The sequence below is a fragment of the Monodelphis domestica genome, chromosome 2, assembly GCF_027887165.1.
Source record: "Monodelphis domestica isolate mMonDom1 chromosome 2, mMonDom1.pri, whole genome shotgun sequence".
NCBI lineage: Eukaryota > Metazoa > Chordata > Mammalia > Didelphimorphia > Didelphidae > Monodelphis > Monodelphis domestica.
The window spans coordinates 273043633-273063144 of record NC_077228.1 but is presented as its reverse complement, the minus strand read 5'-3'; the positions used below and the strand labels follow the sequence as shown (position 1 = coordinate 273063144).

Sequence of the window (19512 nt, the reverse complement as noted above, 5' to 3'; positions counted from 1 at the left end):
GAGAGATGTAGACTCTAAATGATCACCCTAGTGCAAATATCAGTAATATGGAAATAGGTCTTGATCAATGACACATGTAAAACCCAGTGGAATCACGCATCATCTATGGAAGGGGCTTGGGGAGAGGGGAGGGAAAGAACATCAATCTTTTAACCATGTAAAAATATTCTAAATTAACTACTTAAATAAAATAAAATTATGGATGCTAGGAATATGCTCAAGAGCATGCATGATCAAAAGAGAGGGTTCCAATGTGAGGGACATTTCCCATGCAGCACTATTACTGATGGAATATTAAGAGAATCAAATAAATGCTTCTAGTACATTGGGTCAGTCCTATAAAGGATTTATGAACAAGACTCACATGGGAGAAGTGAATCTACTGTGATCATCACCAAAGGAGAATGTATGCGATAGTCTATGGTTTTGTGTATTATTTATTTATGAAAAATGGAAAGAAAATGCTAGAGGAAAGTACTAGAGTAGGAAAATATTTGTGATAAACCTAACTGATAAGTTTGCTATCCAAAATACATGCAGAATTAGAACAATCACATAAGGTCAGTACTCATTCCACTGGACAAGGGGTCAAAGGAAATGAGCCAACAATTTACATAGGAATAAATCTCTTGGAAAAACATTCAGCCTCATTAACATGAAAAGAAATGCAAATGATCACAACAATATGGCACTGTAATTAAGATGTCAAAAATAAACTAAAACCCAGTGTTGGCAGGGATACATGGAAATGGATACTCTTATTCAATGTTGGTGCCACAACAAGTTTATTTAGTCTTCCTGGAGAACAATTTGGCTTATTCCTTTCAACCAGAAAAAAACAAACGTGGGGCATATACCCCAAAGAAATAACTCAAAAGGAGCAAAAATGAATTTCTTCAAATGTTCATATTAGCACCACCAATAATTGCTTTAAAAAAAAAGAAACAATTCAAATGGCCAAGCAAACAGCAGTGTAAATAAAATACAACACTATGTAGGAATAAAAGTATGTGAACTATGCTTATACATCAATAAATGTATATGAAAGTGTTAAGGAATATATGTATATATATACAAAAATATATAATGCTCACAACCTCATAAAGTGCACATGTATATTACATAAAAATTATAAGAGAATTTAGAATGCCAGGCCAAAAGATTAATATTAATTTGATTTTTTTGTTTCAACACAATTAAAAAAAAATGAAAACAATGATCCAGGAGAAATGAAGAGCCTCTTTCATGTCACTGATGTTTCCTGAGTTCTGTTAATCTAGTTTAGTTTTATTTCTCACTTTTTTCTTTAATGTGGTAGGCAAAACAAATTTAAAGGTTTCTTCCAGTTCTAACAGTCTATAATTTTATGATCTTTATTTTAAGAAATAAAGGCCCAAAGAGGTTAGCTGACTTACCTAAGATCACACACAGAGTGACTGAGTCTCCTGACACCTGGTCTGATAAGCTTTTCACTGTACCAATGAAGAAAGTTAGGAAAGAACCCCTAGAGCCCCTACTAACCTAGGTCTCACTTGGCTGAGATCTTTATATTTCTTTATGTAGTTCAAAAGCAAAAGGTACTATGGGACTTACAACAGGACCAGAGTCCCAATAATCACCCTAGACAAGTTGAAAAGGGGTGACTGGCTGCACCCTGAGTGGATGCTTACCTAGTGTTTGGAAGAGATGGCACAAAGTATGTCTGTCTGAGGGAGAAATGGAGGCCAATGAGAAAGAACTTGCAAGTCAGAGGGAAAGGATTCAAGGTTGCAACACTATTAAATTGGCTCCAGTTTTTACTGATATTAAATCAACCCTAAAGAAAGTTGTGGCATGTGCAAGAGGCTTTCCATGGCGTAGACACAGTCCAGGTGCAGTCCCCTAAAAGCCAGATATATTGCAAAAGACACTGAGGCAGAATTTCAACATTAGAGTGAGTGGATATGAAAACAGCCTATTAGCTCACCAGAAACATACCGCTGAGGGAACTGGTGAGGAGCAGCAACTAACAGAGTTGCAACTGATGCAACTCTATCTGCTCGTTTAATGAACCAAATACCAGGAGGGATTAATCTGGGAATCCAAGAACACAACAAGGCTCCTAGAATACAATCTATTTCTCAATCATAAACTGTGTAGCCAGATAGATATTGATGCCATTCAGATGGAGAACTAGAATGGGACATGAATACAGAAGAGGCAAAACACCAATTATGCTGTGGCTCCCAAAAGCAACAGACTTCCCAGCAAACAAAAATGAACGTATATGAACAAAATGACATATATAACCTATTTTTCCCCATGGTCATACCACAGAGGTTTAGAGCTTGTTGAAGGACAAGACCTCAGTAGGAAAAAAATGGAAGAAAGAAGAGACAGAGGAAGCACACAGAAACAAGTACCTCTCTTGCTAATTAACAGCTGCTTCATTGTGAACTGATGCTGTTTCTTTAAAGTTATGGGGGGCCCTGGACTCCAGGTGAAGGCCAACTGATAGGGTACTCAGGTCCAAGTCAAACAACTGTCCCTTCCCCCAGAATGAGATTGGTGGGCAGGGCTACTGAGGACAGATGGAAGGGCAGAGCTCTTGACCTGCTGATTAGAGTCTGGGTGGCACCATTTCAAATAGCTCTTTGCTAGTTTTAGTATTCCTCAGGAGACAAACAAGTGGGAACCACCTCCCTCCTCTCATTCTGCAGGGAATAGCACAAGTTTAGACATACTCTTAACTAACTCTTTTGGCTGAGAGTGGGGAACAGAACAAGACACTTCATTCAATCATGTGTCACTGCAGACAAAAGTTTAAGACAAAGTCTCTGCCCTGAAGCTTACAACCCAGAGATAGTCAAAAGAGTAAATGGACAATAAAGTTGATGTAGTGGAAAGGGAACTAGTTTGGGTATTAAAAGACCTGAATTCTAAGTCACCTCTCATCACAAGATTTAGAGGTAAAAAGGACCTTAGTTATGACCTAGTCTATGAACCTGGGGCCCACAGAGAGAAGGTATCTTGCCTAAACTCATACAAAGAGCAAGTGTTAGATGGCCCTTGAGCAAGCCTCTTAATTTCTCTGAGGTGATACAAACACATTAAAACTCTAATTCTCAATTTATCTATAGAAAATCAGGAGAAGACGGTGGGGGTGGTGATGGACAGCCAGATGGCTCAGTGGCCTAGAGACAGGAAGTCCTGGGTTCAAATCTGACCTCAGACACTTCCTAGATGGTATCAATTCTAAGTCAGAAGGTAAGGATTAAAAAAAAAAAAACCAGAACAGGGAATATTTACACTACTTACTTCATTGGGTTATGGGAGGATTCAGTGAGATAATAATGTTTGTAAAGGATTTTGCAACTTCATAGTTCTATACAAATATGAGGCTTTGTTATTGTAACTATTAACAAACATAATAAGTAGCAAATTATTTAGGGCCAAATAAGTGATGTTGTTAAGGCAGTTGGGTGGCACAGTATATAGAGCACTGAGTTGGAAGTCAGAAAGACCTGAATTCAAATCTAGTCTCAGACACTTCCTGGCTATGGGACCCTGGGCAAGTCACTTCCCCCATTTGTTTCAGTTTCCTTATCTGTAGAATGAGCTAGAGAAGGAAATGGCAAAATACTCCAATATCTTTGCCAAGAAAACTGCAAATGGGGTCACAGAGTCAGACAGATTGAACAACAACAAAGTGGTGGTACAGTTAAAACGAGAACTAGTGATTTAGCAATAGAGATAGCAATCAGGAAGGTAAGACATCAATGTTTGCAAGGGTGGTAAGATAACCAACCAACAACATCAGCTTTGGTGATTGCCTTATCACTGAAAATTTTGGATACAATAATTTCAACAGAGTGATGAATTTGGAAGCCAGATTAAAAAGAGTTGAGAAGCTGGAGAGCATAAAGGAAGAGAAAGTAGGGGGTATAAACAGTTTTTTTTTTTCCCTAGGAGTCTGACTAAAGAAAAGGAAGAGAGATAGAGGATATTAGTTTGAGAGAATGGTATGGTTTAGTAAACATTTTTTAAGGAAGAGGGTGACTCTGGGTGGGAAATTTGGGCATATTTTGTAGGCAGTTGGGAAGAAGTTAGTGGATAGGGAAAGGTTGAAGATTGAAGAGAAGGAGGGGATCACTGAGGCTGCAATCTATTGGAAAAGACAGGAGAGAATGGGATCAAGTGCTCATGTATAAAAGTTAGTCTTGGGTAAGAAAAAAAAGCTCAGCATTTCTTCAGAGAATGGAGTAAAGGAGAGAATAAGGGATATTAAGAAGGTTTCCTTTTTTCTTAAAACCTTACCTTCAGTCTTAGAATGGATACTAAGTATCAGTTCCAAGGCAGAAGAGCAAGCAGTAAGGGCTAGCCAATTGGAGTTAAGTGACTTACCCAGGGTCCCAAGGCTAGGAAGTGTTTGAGGCCAAATCTGAACCCAAGACTTCCTGTCTCCCAGCCTGGCTCTCAATTTACTGAGCCACTTAGCTCCCTCCAAGAGTTTTAAAAAAATATTTCAGCATGCAGAACTAAGATAAGAATCCAGGTATTATTGACTTGGAGGCTGGATTCCTGTCCACCATATCATCCTGTTTCTCTCCAGTATCATTTCTATGAGACCAAGTTGCCGGTCTCCCCCTGAATTCCAATCCCCTAACCGAGAGAATTCCAATTCTCTAGTCAAACAGCTATGCTCACTGAGGCTTCTGAGTTCTTCCAAAGAAGAAGGTACTTGGAGAATTAATATTAGTCATGGACTTACATAACTTTTCTTTCTTAAAGAGAAAAAAATCCCCCCACACCCAGTCCTAATCATAGTAACATTTGAAGGAACCTGTCATGGTGACAGGATGCAATAAAACACAAGGTAGCACATCAAACCTCTGTTCTAATGGTACTGCTGTGGTGTGAGAGGTGCCTGAGATGTGATAATGGTAATTCTTAAAAACCCATGTTATAAAATTTTTTTTTTTACATTAAAAACCCTATGTTATATGGGAAAGAAGGGGCAGTGTGGGATTGAGAGTCAGGCCTAGAGACTGGGCTCAAATCTGGCCTCAGACACTTCCTAGCTGTGTAACCCTGGGCAAGTCCCTTAACCCCCATTGCCTAGCTCTTACTGCTCTTACGCCTTGGAACCAATACACAGTACTGATTCCAAGGTGGAAGGTAAGGATTAAAAAACAAAACAAAACAAAACAAAACCAAAAAACCTGTAATATACTTGGTCCCAAGGCCAAGTGGGCTCTACCTAAAGTACAGAAACACTGAACCAAAAAGACACTTTCCCATTGTTTGTCTGTTTGGTCAGGCAGAAAGAAATCCTGCAGAAATAATGGAAACAAGAAATAAAGGTAAAAGGATGTGTCGGTGAAAACACATACACATATGTTTAAGAGCTCTCTCTGCCCCCAACATAGACACATGATCTTGCCAAACCCTGAACTCTGACCTTGAGATCTAACTACATCCTAATCTAAACTCTAAATACAAAGTATGTCTACCTTAAAGAGAAAAATTTAAGCCTATCTAGACCACCCAAATTTCAGTGAGTCCCCAGAAAATATCACACCGCATTTTTTGAAAGGAGGGGGAACTGCATTGTGAAATCCAACAATAGGTGTCACAACTCCCAAAAGATTAAGAATCCTTGTCCTGGAGAGACCCATGTTCCACTTCTTGGGCCAGGAGTTCACTCCAGTTCTTTAACTTTTTCTTGGGCAGCAATTCTTTGCCATGAGCTCCTGGTACCTCTACCCAGCTGGGAAAGATTTGAAAAGCAATTAAAATGAAGGTAACATAAGTTCCCTCCATTTTTATAGGGGAATTTTAAAGGTTTATAAGAATGGATCAGCAATTCAGACTCAAATTTTTAGAGCTGGAAAGGAAAAAAATGAAGTCTATAGAATTTCCTGTAAGGAAATCTTTATTTCTAATTTTTTTTTTTTAATGAACAACCTTCAGAATAAGGAATCCTGAGGGAATGAAAAAGGAGTTTTCTGAGAAGGAAATAATTCTTTTTGTAATATTTTGCGAGCAGGTAAAACTATTTTAATCCCCACCCCAAAAGTAAATTTCTCTCTCTCTTCCCCCCTCTCCCTCCCTCCTTTCTTTCCTCCTGCCTCCATTCTCTCCCCCCTTCCCTCCCACTGCCTCTCTATCAAAACTTAATGTGAGTGCTAAAGAAATACCATGGGTCAGGGCTTCCAGGTACACTAACTCACCTTTACTTGGGTTACCCAGCAAGAAGGCCTAAAACACAATGTATGGATCAGCAATGTCCAACAGAGACAACCACCACAGATAATGGGAGGTCTCTGGTAAGGCAGTCAGATTATTCAAGATTTTCAAATCCACCTCCTTGAAGGCACCACAGGTTTGATAGAAGCATAGGACTTAGAAAATATAATAGATCAAGCTACTTAGAAATCCTCTAGGATTTTATGTCAAATATCCAAAAGTCAACCTCTCAGGAAGAATTTCTAGAAAACAGTAAAAGAACCTTTTACACACTTTGCAAGTTCCATTTTTAGAAAAATGGATTTATTATCAAACCTAAACAACTGAACAATAAAAGTTTAATAACAGATTCCATTTCTAGGGTATATAAGAGTTTTTTATTAATAGCTTTCCTTACAACAACACCCTGGGGTAGAGTGTAGGAAAATTAAGAAATTTTCTTAGCCTCAACTTACATATGAGAAGACTGAAGTTGAAAGAGATTAAGTGACTTGTCATAATCATATTGTTAATGAGTATTGAAGATCTGTCTGACTCATTTGAGTCAGAGGCTTTTTAGAATCTATCTGAAATCAGTTAGTCGCAGAAGAAATCATTCATAAGGGATTGACCTCTAAGTTTTTGAATTAGGAAGATGATCTCTTAAAGTACCTCTCAGCTCTGATACTAGGAAAAATTTAACATAGTGTCTGCTGCATACAAATATTACAAAAGTCACTAAGGACAGGAGATTGCTTGAGAGGGGGAAACCATGTAGACTTACAACTGAGGAAGGCTAGCTAGCAAAAAACCATTTAGCAACATCCCTGTGGATCTTGACCAGTCAGACCCTGAGATCCTTAGATTTTGAGAAAGTAACATGAGAAAATGCCTTAAATAGGGCTTCATCTTTGGGAGAACCTATGGGAAAGTCCCAGAAAAGGTAAGATCTAAAATGGATAGGAGTGACCTGGAGCATCACCTCAAATTATAGCTTGGATCCTAAAAGCAAGGTCCCTAAAAAGGAGCTATGACTTCCCAAGGAAGATCTAGAATAAAAATATGAGCTCTTGCATAAGTCTGCTCATATTGCTGCTACATATGCCACAGCAAAAATTCACAAAAGGCCTTGAAATGAGACCTTTAAAGTTGTTTTCTACTTATATCCAAATACCTTCAACCAAATGAGGTGGCTGGCTCTGAGGCCTCTGGGAGACCTATCCCCCCCAAATGAAGAATATGCCTTGCATTTAGAAGACAATATGCTTTTCTCGAACAAGATCACAATGTCTTCTGGGTCCTCAGTAATCCTCTTCCCTATCGAACAGAGGCCCAATGGCAGCAGTACTCTTGTCTTTAATACAAAGGACAGACATTGTTAACCTTCTCACTATGACAAGGAGGAGTCAATGGCAGCATGCTTCATCAACATGTTATTGGCTCAAGAGGTGAAGACATTCCATGAGTAAAGAACCAGAAGTGAAATCAAGTCACCTTCATCCTCTAGTAACATTCTAACTCCTTACCAGGGGTCTGGGCCTCTGCCTTTAAGATAGATTTGTTGGAGCTATTTCCTGGCTTTTTCTGGCCCCATTTATGTCCCCAGGAGATCAGGTGGAAGCCAGTTAGACTACTAAGGAACAACAATCATCTCAAATGTAATTCTAGGGATTGTAGTTACAGTATGTGCCAGCTGATGGATACAATTTCATACAGAAACTTAATTATAGCTTGGGAGTGCCATGGGAGAACGGAACAGTAGAGACTTCAACAGGGAGGCAGCAGGCTATCTTGCTTCAGAGCACCAATTTGAGCCAGAAGTTTGATTTGAGGTTGGGACATGGAAGAGACTGATGCCTCTGTACTCAAAAGTTAGCTTACCCAGCGCTATTCTATAAATTAGGTCCTTGGAGAACCAAGTGGCAATTCATGTCAGAATCCTTTTCCTTACACTTCCAAACTAAGATTTATAAATAAGAACAATCAGTTTCATAGAGATCAAACACAATCAGGATAAATTCTGCTTGTGCTAGAGATGCAAAGCTCTGAATCATGAGTTAAGTAAACCTATAATGGAGATGAAACAAAAAGTTTGAAACATATTCAATTCAGAAAATTTACTAAGCACCAACTGGTGGTGATATGAAATTTAGAAAGACAGATATCCCTAATGGAATTCAGAGCTAATGGGAGAATAAGACACAAATGACTTTAATATATGATAAGACCATGTTATTGACAAAGGAACCAAAAAGGTTTCATGTAAGAAATGGAATCTGGGTAGGACTTTGAAGTATGGGTAGGAAGGAAAAGACTTAACAGCAGTACTTTTTGTGGCAGCAGAAAAATGGAAATAAAGGCTCCTCAAATTGAAATAGTTAAACAAATTTTGGCACAAGAAATAGATTTCACAGAGTATTAGTTTACTATCAGAAATAATTAATATGAAGAATACAGAGAAAAATTGGAAGACATATGAGGTGTTGCAAAGAGAAGTAAGCAGAACCAGGAAAATAAGACAGATGAGAAGTTTTTCATTATTATTCAGTTATTTTTCAGTCATGTCCAACTCTTTGTGACTCCACCAGAGTTTTCTTAGCAAAGATACTGGAATGGTTTCCCATTTCCTTTTCCAGTTCATTTTACAAATGAGGAAACTGGGGCAAACAGAGCTAATGTCTTATCCAGGTTCACACAGCTAGTAAGTGTCTGAGGCTGGATTAGAACTCAGAAAGATATATCTTTCTGACTCCAGGCCCAGAATTCTATCCACTGTGCCACATGGCTGCCCTCAAATAAGAATGACAATGTAAATGGAAGGAACAACAACAAAAAAACCCCCTGAAAATCAAAACTGAATAGTGAATAAGCTTGACCTAAAAGAGAATTTATAGGAATGGTCCTATTTTTCTTTGAAAAGATATCAAAGCTGGCTGATGTACCTGTGATATAGCATGGATTAGGGTCCACCTCCAAGACAAGAAATTCTCCCACACAAAACCCTTGGCATGGGACATGCAGCCCTTTTTTCTTTCTCTGGGTCCACTGACTTGCCTAATATGCCCTCCCATGAGCAGGTTAGGGTTTCCCAAAGATAGACCACTACCATGAAGTTTCAACTCCAACTTTTAGGATTTTCTTAGGGTAACTTATAGAACAATATACTCTTACTTTTCATCACTATAGCTCACAAGTCTCCAGAAATGTGTTTCTCATTTAAACAAAATCAATTACCATGACACCATTAATTCAAACATGAAACAGTAATAAGATGAAATAAATAATAAACGTTAATTACTAAAGATAAAGCAAATACAGGAATAATCAAAATATCATAGCTCAAACATATATCTAGGTCTAGGTCACAGTCTTCCACAAATATATGTCAATGTCCTTGGGAAAGAGTATAGACACACAACTTAGAAAAACCTAACCTAAGTTAGGAAGATTCATATGCTTAGGACAACTCACAACTGTGGCCTGTAGACTTTTTTATGTACTTGGCCCCTTCATGACAATCTAGTTCACACAAAACAGATTCTCTACTAATTTTTTCCCTTCTTTTCCTAACTGCTCTAATGCTGAGCAAATCTAATCCTCTTCTTCTTTTAAACTGATCCAACAGTGATAAACTCTTTTACCACACGATTTAAGTACCTTAAAATAAATGCTGGGAGAAACTGTTAATATTTTATTGACGAGCAATTTCCATGAGCCAGAGGTCTACAAAGCTCTTCAAATTAGCCTTCTGGGCCAATTCTTCATTCAAAGGAATTCTGAATCAAAATTGATTAGTTTTCAGCCTATACTTACAGTAAAGTAACTGCAAAACTTGTCTTTTCCTCATCTATTTTTCCCTCTCATTGGGGATTGGGAATAGTTGGTGGTAAGGAAAAAATAATCAGGAGCATTCTCTAAAAGGCTGTAACTATGGACTCTCAAACTATGGACAGCATTGAAAGGCAACAGCTCAAAATGTATCAGAATTCCACTTTCCTCCAATCATAAAGCACCCAATCTTTTTTTCTTCAGCCAGTCCACAAAGCAATACCTCCTTTCAATCATCAGGTTTCTACATAAAGCAATAGAAGCCTTCCTGTCAGCTGATTGCTCCTTCTAGCACTTTTGTCATTCAGTTCCTGCTGCCTTAACTGCTTCTGTTATCTCCTTACCCCTCCTGCTGGGTTCTTGACCCATCTTTGCTTATGAAATAAAACTCACAATATCTAACTTTTAGTCACTCATGAAACCAACAGTCCTTTTTTAATCTTCCCATTGTTTGAAAACAATTATTTGGAGTGCCACCTTGTGAGTTTTAACTTCTCAAACTCTAAAAACAACCAAAATGCACAAATGAGCTAAGGGGCTAAAATGCATTTCAGCATCATTCATTCTGCTCCTAAAGAGGTCCTCAAAGATCTCTATTCAATATCTATTGTGTTGGTTCTCTATTTTAACAGAAAAACTATTTTTTCACATATGGATTTTAAGTTTTTCATTCACAAAAGTTCTTTTTCTATCCTCATAGGTCACTAAACTAAAGTTGCTTTAATCTTTTTTTTTATACAACAGTTCACTATCTGTCCCTTTCAACAGCAAAAATGGTTCACATACGAAAGTGTTAATATTATACAAGTATAGTATGTTTGTTGAATTATTTTTTTCTTTTTTGATTCTATGTTATAAAGAGGTAGAGGGAAAAGGAATTATATATGTGTTGGGAAATGAAATAAAGAGATCAAGAACGATTTCTTTAAAACATTTGGGTAGGCATTGACCTGGTGAAGATGATGCAATACCATGCCTCAAAGGAATTAAACTTTCCACCATAAAATTCAGAGGAAAACAACAGACCAGAACAGAGGCAACTTTCTCATTTAGCTCTAGGGTCCATTTTATTCTAAAAGAGAAAGAAGGTGAACCAATATCTTGAAAAGATAGAAATAGCATGCTTCATATTCATACTTTTTCACTAACTGAAAGCCAAGTCTTTTAGGAGACCTGAGATGAAGTACCAATTAGATCACCTGAGATATAAACCCAGCAGAAAAAGTCCTCCACCTTATCAACTCATCCCTAAAGGCTGAGCACCTCCCCTTCCTCTCTTTCCATTCTTACTTCCTCAGCCTCTTAGAAAGCTTGACCAGAAGCCACAAATCTAACACACAGTGTAGAATCACCAAGTGTTGCTAAATAACTCAACCCCCTGGTTCTACTCAACAACACAAGGAACTAACTCTGGGGACTGCAAGGTGAAAGAAATCAAATTAATAGTCATAGGATTGTAGGTTTAGAGGTAAAAGGGACCTCAGTAGGCAGCTAGTTCAACCCTCCATTTTATAGATGAAGAAATGGAGACCCAAGAAGGGTTAAATAATTTGCCTAAAGTCACACAAACAGTAAATGTCAGAGGAGATATCTGAACCTTGGTCCTCAGACTCCAGAGCCACTCTTTCTTCATTCTATTGTACCATGCTGGATGCCTAATTAGGAAGTAGAGAAAACTTCTTGGAGAGGAGTGAAAAGAACAGAGAAAATAACATGGACAGCATCTTCAGAATTACCAAACACTGCATAGGAAGACCTAACTTCTCCCCAGTGCTTTCACCACCATTTCTAATTCTAATTCAACTTCCAAATCTGGGCCAATCATTCCTACTCTTCCCAGCTAGCAATCCATCCTTCTCCACACAAAATCCTGAAGATAGGATTAACTCTCCCCTTGTCTATTTTTAGCTAATCAAATCAAGAATAATTTAGAGTATTCCTACAGTAAGTATGAGAGTTCAGGAGTCACTTACTAGAGTAAGCTCACAGTTCCAAAGGCCACTACCCTACCCCAGGGCAGTGCTAGGCAAATTGAAAGACTGTCATTGGTTTCTGTGAAGAAGGGGGAGAGAAAGGAAGTGCTGTGGGAGAAAAAAGCATAAAAAAAGAGACCAGCATGGTCTAACATTCATTCCTTTCTGGTGTTTAGAGAGATTGGTTCAGGGCATTCCCCTCCTTGGCTTGGAGGAAACTTTTTTCCCTGGATCCTGCATTGGCTTGCTGGGTGAATGACTGAGATTCCTGCCTTGGCTTTGGAGGAGGATGCATGGGTGGAACACCACTGGGACTTCTGACTGAGGATTACCGGAAAATCCACCAGGAGACAAGGACTTGGGGAAGCCCCTGCTGGGGCTGAGCCTGACTTCACTGGAGAAGAGCTGGTAGGCTTGTTAGAATTTGTCCCTTTATTCACATTTTTCCACTTTCACTCTTTCCACCTCTTTATAAATAAAGCTGCTAACAGTCATTTTGACTTAAGCTATAATATTTTAAAATCAGTGACCACAATATTACTTTATAACTCTCATATTTAGTCACAAACCCTTAAATTTAAACATTACCAACCAGTACTATCCTCTAGCTCTGGTCTCAGGATCCACCTGACCCCTGCTGTCTCTTTTCTCACTTCTCTCTAGGCCAGAGTCCATGTCCAACCTCCCAGAGACTCTAGGCCCTACTATTCTTCATCTTTCAAAGTATTACCATAATCTGCAGCATATAGTCTCCTGGGGTAGAGTCAAGATGGCACCATAGAGGCAGCGAAAGTTCAGACTTCTGAAAACCCTTCCTTACCAATTACAAACTAAATGCTCCCAGGGGACTGAAAATCAAACCTAACAACAAGATAGAGCCAAGGAACCCTCCTGCTGGACTCAACTTAAAAGGTTTTCCCCCAAAAGTCAGAATTTGAGAACACTTGCAGTTAGAGAAGGAGCACAGAGCGGGCAGCCTAGTTGCAGCAGCAGAGACACTCCATATTGCTTCCTCCTTCTAGGAGATTTTGGCCTCAGGGCACATCCAACCCACCCTAGCTGGACTTAATCCCATCAAAGTCTGCAGAGGGCAGAGAAAATCAAACTCCAACACCCCTCCCCCACAGACTGCTGGACTTTAATCCAATCAAAGCTTCCAGAGGGCAAGGAAACTCAAGCTCCAACACTCCTCCCCCAGACTGCACTGAGAGATTTGCTGACAAAGCTCCAAGAGGGAAAAGCCCAAAACCAAAAAAAAAAAAAAAAAAAGGGAGAGAGAGGAGCATGAGTGCAGACAACTGCAGGGAGTAAAGAAGGGGGTAAATATGAGCAAACAACAGAAAAAAAAAGAAATTACAACCGACAGCTTCTATACAGGCAATGAACAAAGAGCAAATGGAACAGAGATGGATGAAGGAACAGCAAGCAAAAAAACAGAAACTCCAGCAAATTGGATACAGGCTTTGGAAGAACTCAAAATACAATTCAAAACACAATTAAAGAGGCTGAAGACAACTGGGAAAAGAACTTAAAAAGCAAGATAAGTAATCTGGAAACAGAAAAGAATGTCTTGAAATCCAAAATTAATCAGCTTGAAAATGAGGCAAAGGAGATGAAAGATCAGGAGGAGGATGACCAAAAAGCCAGGGATGAAACTCAGTCTTTAAAATCCAGAATACAACACTAGAAGCATAATCTGCAGCATATGGCCACATTTGTCCTGATATCCCTTGACATAAAGAAGCAGCATGGTAAAAAAAGAAAGAATACAGGCTTTGATCTAGAGGTCTAAAGTTTCAAATCTCAACTTTACTGACTGCTATCACTGTAAAGTGATAGTGAAAAACTGATCAATGCAGTGAAAAAATGACTTCAAAAGACTGACAGTGAAGCAGGCCTCCCTCCTCCAGGCATTTTAAAAGCATCTCAAGTGTTCTATAGGCATGGAAGGAGGCAAATATTGTCAAATGTGGGCAAGGTATCCATTTGTTTTGCTTGATGGTACTTTGTTACAAGAGAAGTTCTTTTAGAGGAGGTGGGGAAGGGAATTAATTGAAGCAAAAGCAACAAAAAACAAAGATTTCCTAAAGAAGAAAAAAAGAAAATCAGAGTTCCTGCACTAATGTACCTCACTGTTGAAGATACCTTCACATTTTCCTTTTCTATAGGGCAGAAAGAGAAAATCTAAACATCATATGGAATGATATTAATTAGCAAGCTGAGGAGCTCTTCTCAAACAAATCTTAATCCTTCAGTAATGGCTTGTGCAGGTAAGAAAATCTAAACTTAATATTTCAGATCAGAAACAGAAACTGAAGAACAAAGGAAATTGATATGACAAAGGACTGTCCTCCTGTGTCAAAGATGTCACACAGAACCAGCCTACTATCAGGAATGAATAAGCTATTGGCTGCCAATTTTGTACCTCAAAAAAAGTGGGCTCCCCTGTTCCGATTTCATAAACTTTGCTGGTGTATATTCCAAGCAAAAATTTGGGGAGCAACACTTTACCCTTTGCTAATTATAAAGTAAAGAGACAACTAGTTGAAAGAGGTTCTATAGAGGCAGCTAAGTGGTATAGTGGACTGAGAGCCTGGCCTGGAGTTGGGAGGGCCTGGGTTCAAATTTGGCCTCAGACACTTCTTAGTTATGTGACCCGTGGCAAATTATTAATCCCCATTGCCTAGTCCTTACTTTTTTTTATCTTAGAGCTATTACTAAGAAAAAGAGTTAAAAAAAAAAGAGGTCCTATGAACTCAATTACAGACTCCTTGCCTCCCCTTACTTGGGTTGCTTAGGCAGTAATTGTACTGGTGTTTCTTTTTTTTCCTTTTAGAGATGGCACATAGGACACAAGGAGTCTCCTTGGAGATATTCCCATATTGCCTCAGTTCTACAAAATGAAGCTGAGGTACTGAAGAGAATCAAAGCTGGGGAGTGTCACTGCCCCCTTAGACTCTTCTGTGTATTCTGGCCAAAGGCAGAGGTGGATGACATACAAACTGAGTACAGTTCTAGAAGCAATTCCTTAGAACTCAACAAAAAACCTTAGTCTCAAATTCAACATGTATTAGAGTTGACATTAGACAAAATGTAAATCATAACCAATCCTGGGGGTGCCAAGAAGGGAGAAAGAGGGGAGGTATATTATTAAGATTACTAATACCTTTCCTTTTAAGTGTTGGAGAAAGCTCATTTCCTTCTAGAAAATAAGAGCATAGACTTTTCTCCAAAACTATACATTCCTAGTTTTGGAAATTCTGAATTCAGTCTGAGGAAGTAGTAGGTAAGGGCAGATAGTAGGCTGCCTTGGTTCTTACCAAAAGGAATGGCAATGTCCTCAGTTGAAGCTCCCAAGAGTTATCACATACTAGCTCTTCTTTTACTTTCTTGTATCATCCAAGCAGCACCCTAGTCAGGAAATGGAAACAGAAATAGAAAACACATTAAAAATAAACCAGAGATTGCAAGGTTCAAAGAAAGAAAGAAAATATAACAGAATTGTGGGTTTGATCAGAGAGAACAGATAATAATAATAATAGCATAGCTTAGAGTAAATATAGTGCCAGAGATGTTCCAGATGTCAGATCAAGGTCACATGGCATTGGAACCCAAGAGTCCTGATCCATTTTTGGTTGTTGCTGACCAATGAGAGGACTAGCATATTGACAAGGATGAATAGGTCATCTTCTATCTTACAACCCCCTAGTTCAGATTAAAAAGAGGAAACATTTCTTGGGGAAAGAAACCTATGTTTTCAAAACACTCAAAAAAAATTTTTTTCTCAATTAGATGTAAAAAAAATTTTAACATTCTTAAAAAAAGTTCAAGTTTTAAGTTTGCTCCCTCTCTCCTACTCTTCCTTCCTTCTTCCAGACGGCAAGCAGTTTGATATAGATTATACATGTGAAATCATGCAGAACATTCCCATATTAGCCATGTTGCAAAAGAAAACAGACACTCCCCACCCCAAACAAAACACAAGAAAAATAAAGTTAAAAGGGATGCTTCAATATGCATTCAGACTCTTAGTTCTTTCTCTGGAGGTAGAAAGCATTTTCCACAATGAGTCCTTGCAATTATCTTGATCACTGTATTGCTGAGAACAATTTAAGTCCACATAGTTGATCATCACATAATATTGCTATTACTAGGTACAATGTTCTCTTGGTACTGCTCACTTCACTTTGTGAACTCATGTTCACATAGGTCTTTCCAGGTTTTTCTGAAAGCATCCTGTGCATCATTTCTTATAGCATAATAGTATTCCATCACAATCCTACACCACAACTTGTTCAGCTATTCCTCAATTGATGAGCATCCTCCCAATTTCTAATTCTTTGACACCACAGAGTTGCTATAAATATTTTTGTGCATATAGGTCCTTTTCCTTTTTCTTTGATTTCTTTAGAATACAGACCTAGTTAAAAGTATTGCTGGGTCAAAGGATATGCACAATTTTATAGTCCTTGGGGCACAGTTCCAAATTGTTCTCCAGAATGGCTGGATCAGTTCACAACTCCACCAACAATGAACTGATGTTCCTGTTTTTTCATATCCTCTACAACATTTGTTATTTTCTGTTTTCTGTTATATTAGCCAATCTGATAGGTGTAAGGTAGTATCTCAGAGTTATTGTAATTTCCATGTCTAATCAAGTGATTGAGAGCATTTCTTCACCTGAAGAATGCCTGTTCACATTCTTTAACCATCTATCAATTGGGGAATTATTCTTATTCTTACAAATTTGTTTGAGTTCTTTATATATTTGAGAAATGAAACCTTTATCAGAAAAACTTGCTATTAATTTTTTTTCATCAGTTTTCTACTTTGTAATCTGACCTGCATTGGTTTCATTTGTGCAAATTTAATATAATCATGATTATTTTATACCCCCTGGTGCTCTCTATCTTTTATTTGGTCATAAATTTTCCCCTTATCCATAGATCTGATGGGTAAAATTTTCTATGCTCCCTTAATTTGCTTATATCTTCATTTATGTCTAAATTGTGACCCCACTTTGACCTTATCTCAGTATATTAGTATATGCTTAGTTTCTGTCAAACTGCTTTCCATTTTCCCCAGAATTTTTGTCAAATGGTGAGGTATTGTTCTAAAACCTTAAATCTTTGAGCTTGTCAAATACTAGATTATTATGGCCATTTATTACTGTGTATTATGTACCTAATTTATTCCACTGATCTACCACCCTATTTCTTAACCAATATCAGACCATTTTGACGATTACTGCTTTGAGATCTGATACTGCCAAGTTACCTTTTTTACATTTTTCATTGATTCTCTTTATATTCTTGACCTTTTGTTCTTCCAAACAAATTTTGTTAATTGTTTTAGTACTCTAAAATATGTTTTTGGTAATGTGACTGGCATGGCACACAAATTTTAATATAGATAGAACTGTGATGTTTATTACATTGGTTCATGAGCAATTAATATTTCTCCACTTGTTTAGATTTGACTTTGTGTGAAAGTCTTTTGTAATTGTGTTCATATAGTTCCTGGGTTTGACTTGAGAGTCCCAAGTATTTTAAATTGTCTGAGTTATTTTAATATATTTTTTTAAATTTTTGTGACATCTTTATTTTTTAAAAATTTTATTTAATTAGATGATTTAGAATAATTTTCCATCGTTACAAGACTCATGTTCCCTCCCTCCCTTCCCCCCATTCCCCTCCTGTTTCTGATGCGCAATTCCACTGGGTTGAACATGTGCCATCCATCAAGGCCCATTTCCTTATTATTAATATTTGCACTAGGGTGACCTTTTGGAGTCTACTTTCCCAGTCATAGCCCCACCAACTCATGTGATCAAGCAGTTGTTTTTTTCCCCTGTGTTTCTTTTCCCACAGTTCTTCCTCTGGATGTGGATGGTGTTCTTTCTCATATGTCCCTCTGAATAGTTCTGGATCAATGTATTGCTGTGAAGAGCCAGCTCCCAAACCCCTTTTTTCCCCTCCCTGACTCCAGGAGTCCCTGTCCCTTCCCTTCCTGACATGCTAGGAACTGATAAGGACCCCAGCCCCAGGAGTTCCTGTTCACTCCCCCCACCCCAGGAATTCCTGTGCACTCCCACTACCACAAAAGTGTATAAAAAGCCTGCAAGCCCCAGACTCAGGGCCAGCCATTTTTAGTGCTGAGCCTAAACTGCAGTTTGTTAATAAACTCCCTTCTCTGTATTACATTGTTGGTCTTGGTTTCATACTTGGGATCGAATAACTGGGTACTTCAGCTGCTAGTAGAGAAGTCCATTACATTTGATTTTACCACACTATATCAGCCTCTGTGTATAATATTCTCCTGGTTCTGCTCCTTTCACTTTGCATCAATTCCTGGAGGTTGTTCCAATTCACATGGAATTCCTCCAGTTTATTATTCCTTTGAGCACAATAGTAGTCCATCACCAACAGATACCACAATTTGTTCAGCCATTCCCCAATTGGAGGGTATCCCCTTACTTTACAATTTTTTGCCACCACAAAGAGCGTGGCTATGAATATTCTTATACAAATCTTTTTCCTTATTATCTCTTTGGGGTACAAACTCAGCAGTGCTATGGCTAAATCAAAGGGAAGACAGTTTTTTAGTGCCTTTTGGGCATAGTTCCAAATTGTCTTCCAGAATGGCTGGATCAGTTCACAACTCCACCAGCAATGCATTAATGTCCCAATTTTGCCACATCACCCCCAATATTCATTACTTTTTTTTGATGTCATGTTAGCCAATCTGCTAGGTGTGAGGTGATACCTCAGAGTTGTTTTGATTTGCATCTTTCTGATTATAAGAGATTTAGAACATTTTTTTCATGTGCTTATTAGTGGTTTTGAGTTCTTTATCTGAAAATTGCCCATTCATGTCCCTTTCCCATTTATCAACTGGGGAATGGCTTGATTTTTTGTACAATTGGTTTAGTTCCTTATAAATTTGAGTGATTAGACTTTTGTCAGAGGTTTTTGTTATAAAGATTGTTTCCCAATTTGTTGCTCCCCTTCTAATTTTGATTGCATTGGTTTTATTTGTACAAAACCTTTTTAATTTAATGTAATCAAAATTATTTATTTTGCATTTTGTAAATTTTTCTAATTCTTGCTTGGTCTTTTTTTTTTTAACCTTTACCTTCCATCTTGGAATCAATACTGTGTATTGGCTCCAAGGCAGAAGAGTGGTAAGGGCTAGGCAATGGGGGTCCAGTGACTTGCCCAGGGTCACACATCTTGCTTGGTCTTAAAATCTTTCCTTTCCCAAAGATCTGACAATTATACTATTCTGTATTCACCTAATTTACTTATTGTTTCCTTCTTTATGTTCAAGTCATTCACCCATTCTGAGTTTATCTTGGTACAGGATGTGAGATGTTGATCTAAACCTAATCTCTCCCATACTGTTTTCCAATTTTCCCAGCAGTTTTTGTCAAATAGTGGATTTTTGTACCAAAAGCTGGGATCTTTGGGTTTATCATAGACTGTCTTACTGAGGTCACTTACCC

At 38.2% G+C, this 19512-nt stretch overlaps 1 protein-coding gene across 12 annotated transcripts in view; it reads right to left on the bottom strand.

Annotated features, from left to right (window-relative positions):
• PPARD (peroxisome proliferator activated receptor delta) overlaps positions 1 to 19512 on the bottom strand; it is an 84802-nt gene that overhangs the window by 47241 nt on the left and 18049 nt on the right. For 8 of the 12 annotated variants that reach the window (XM_056818085.1, XM_056818086.1, XM_056818084.1 and 5 more), the window contains exon 2: positions 15329 to 15419. The exons of the other annotated variants lie outside the window; for them this stretch is intronic. The gene's annotated coding sequence lies outside the window, so the exon portion shown is untranslated. The remainder of the gene's footprint in view (positions 1 to 15328; positions 15420 to 19512) is intronic. 12 annotated transcript variants of the gene reach the window in all.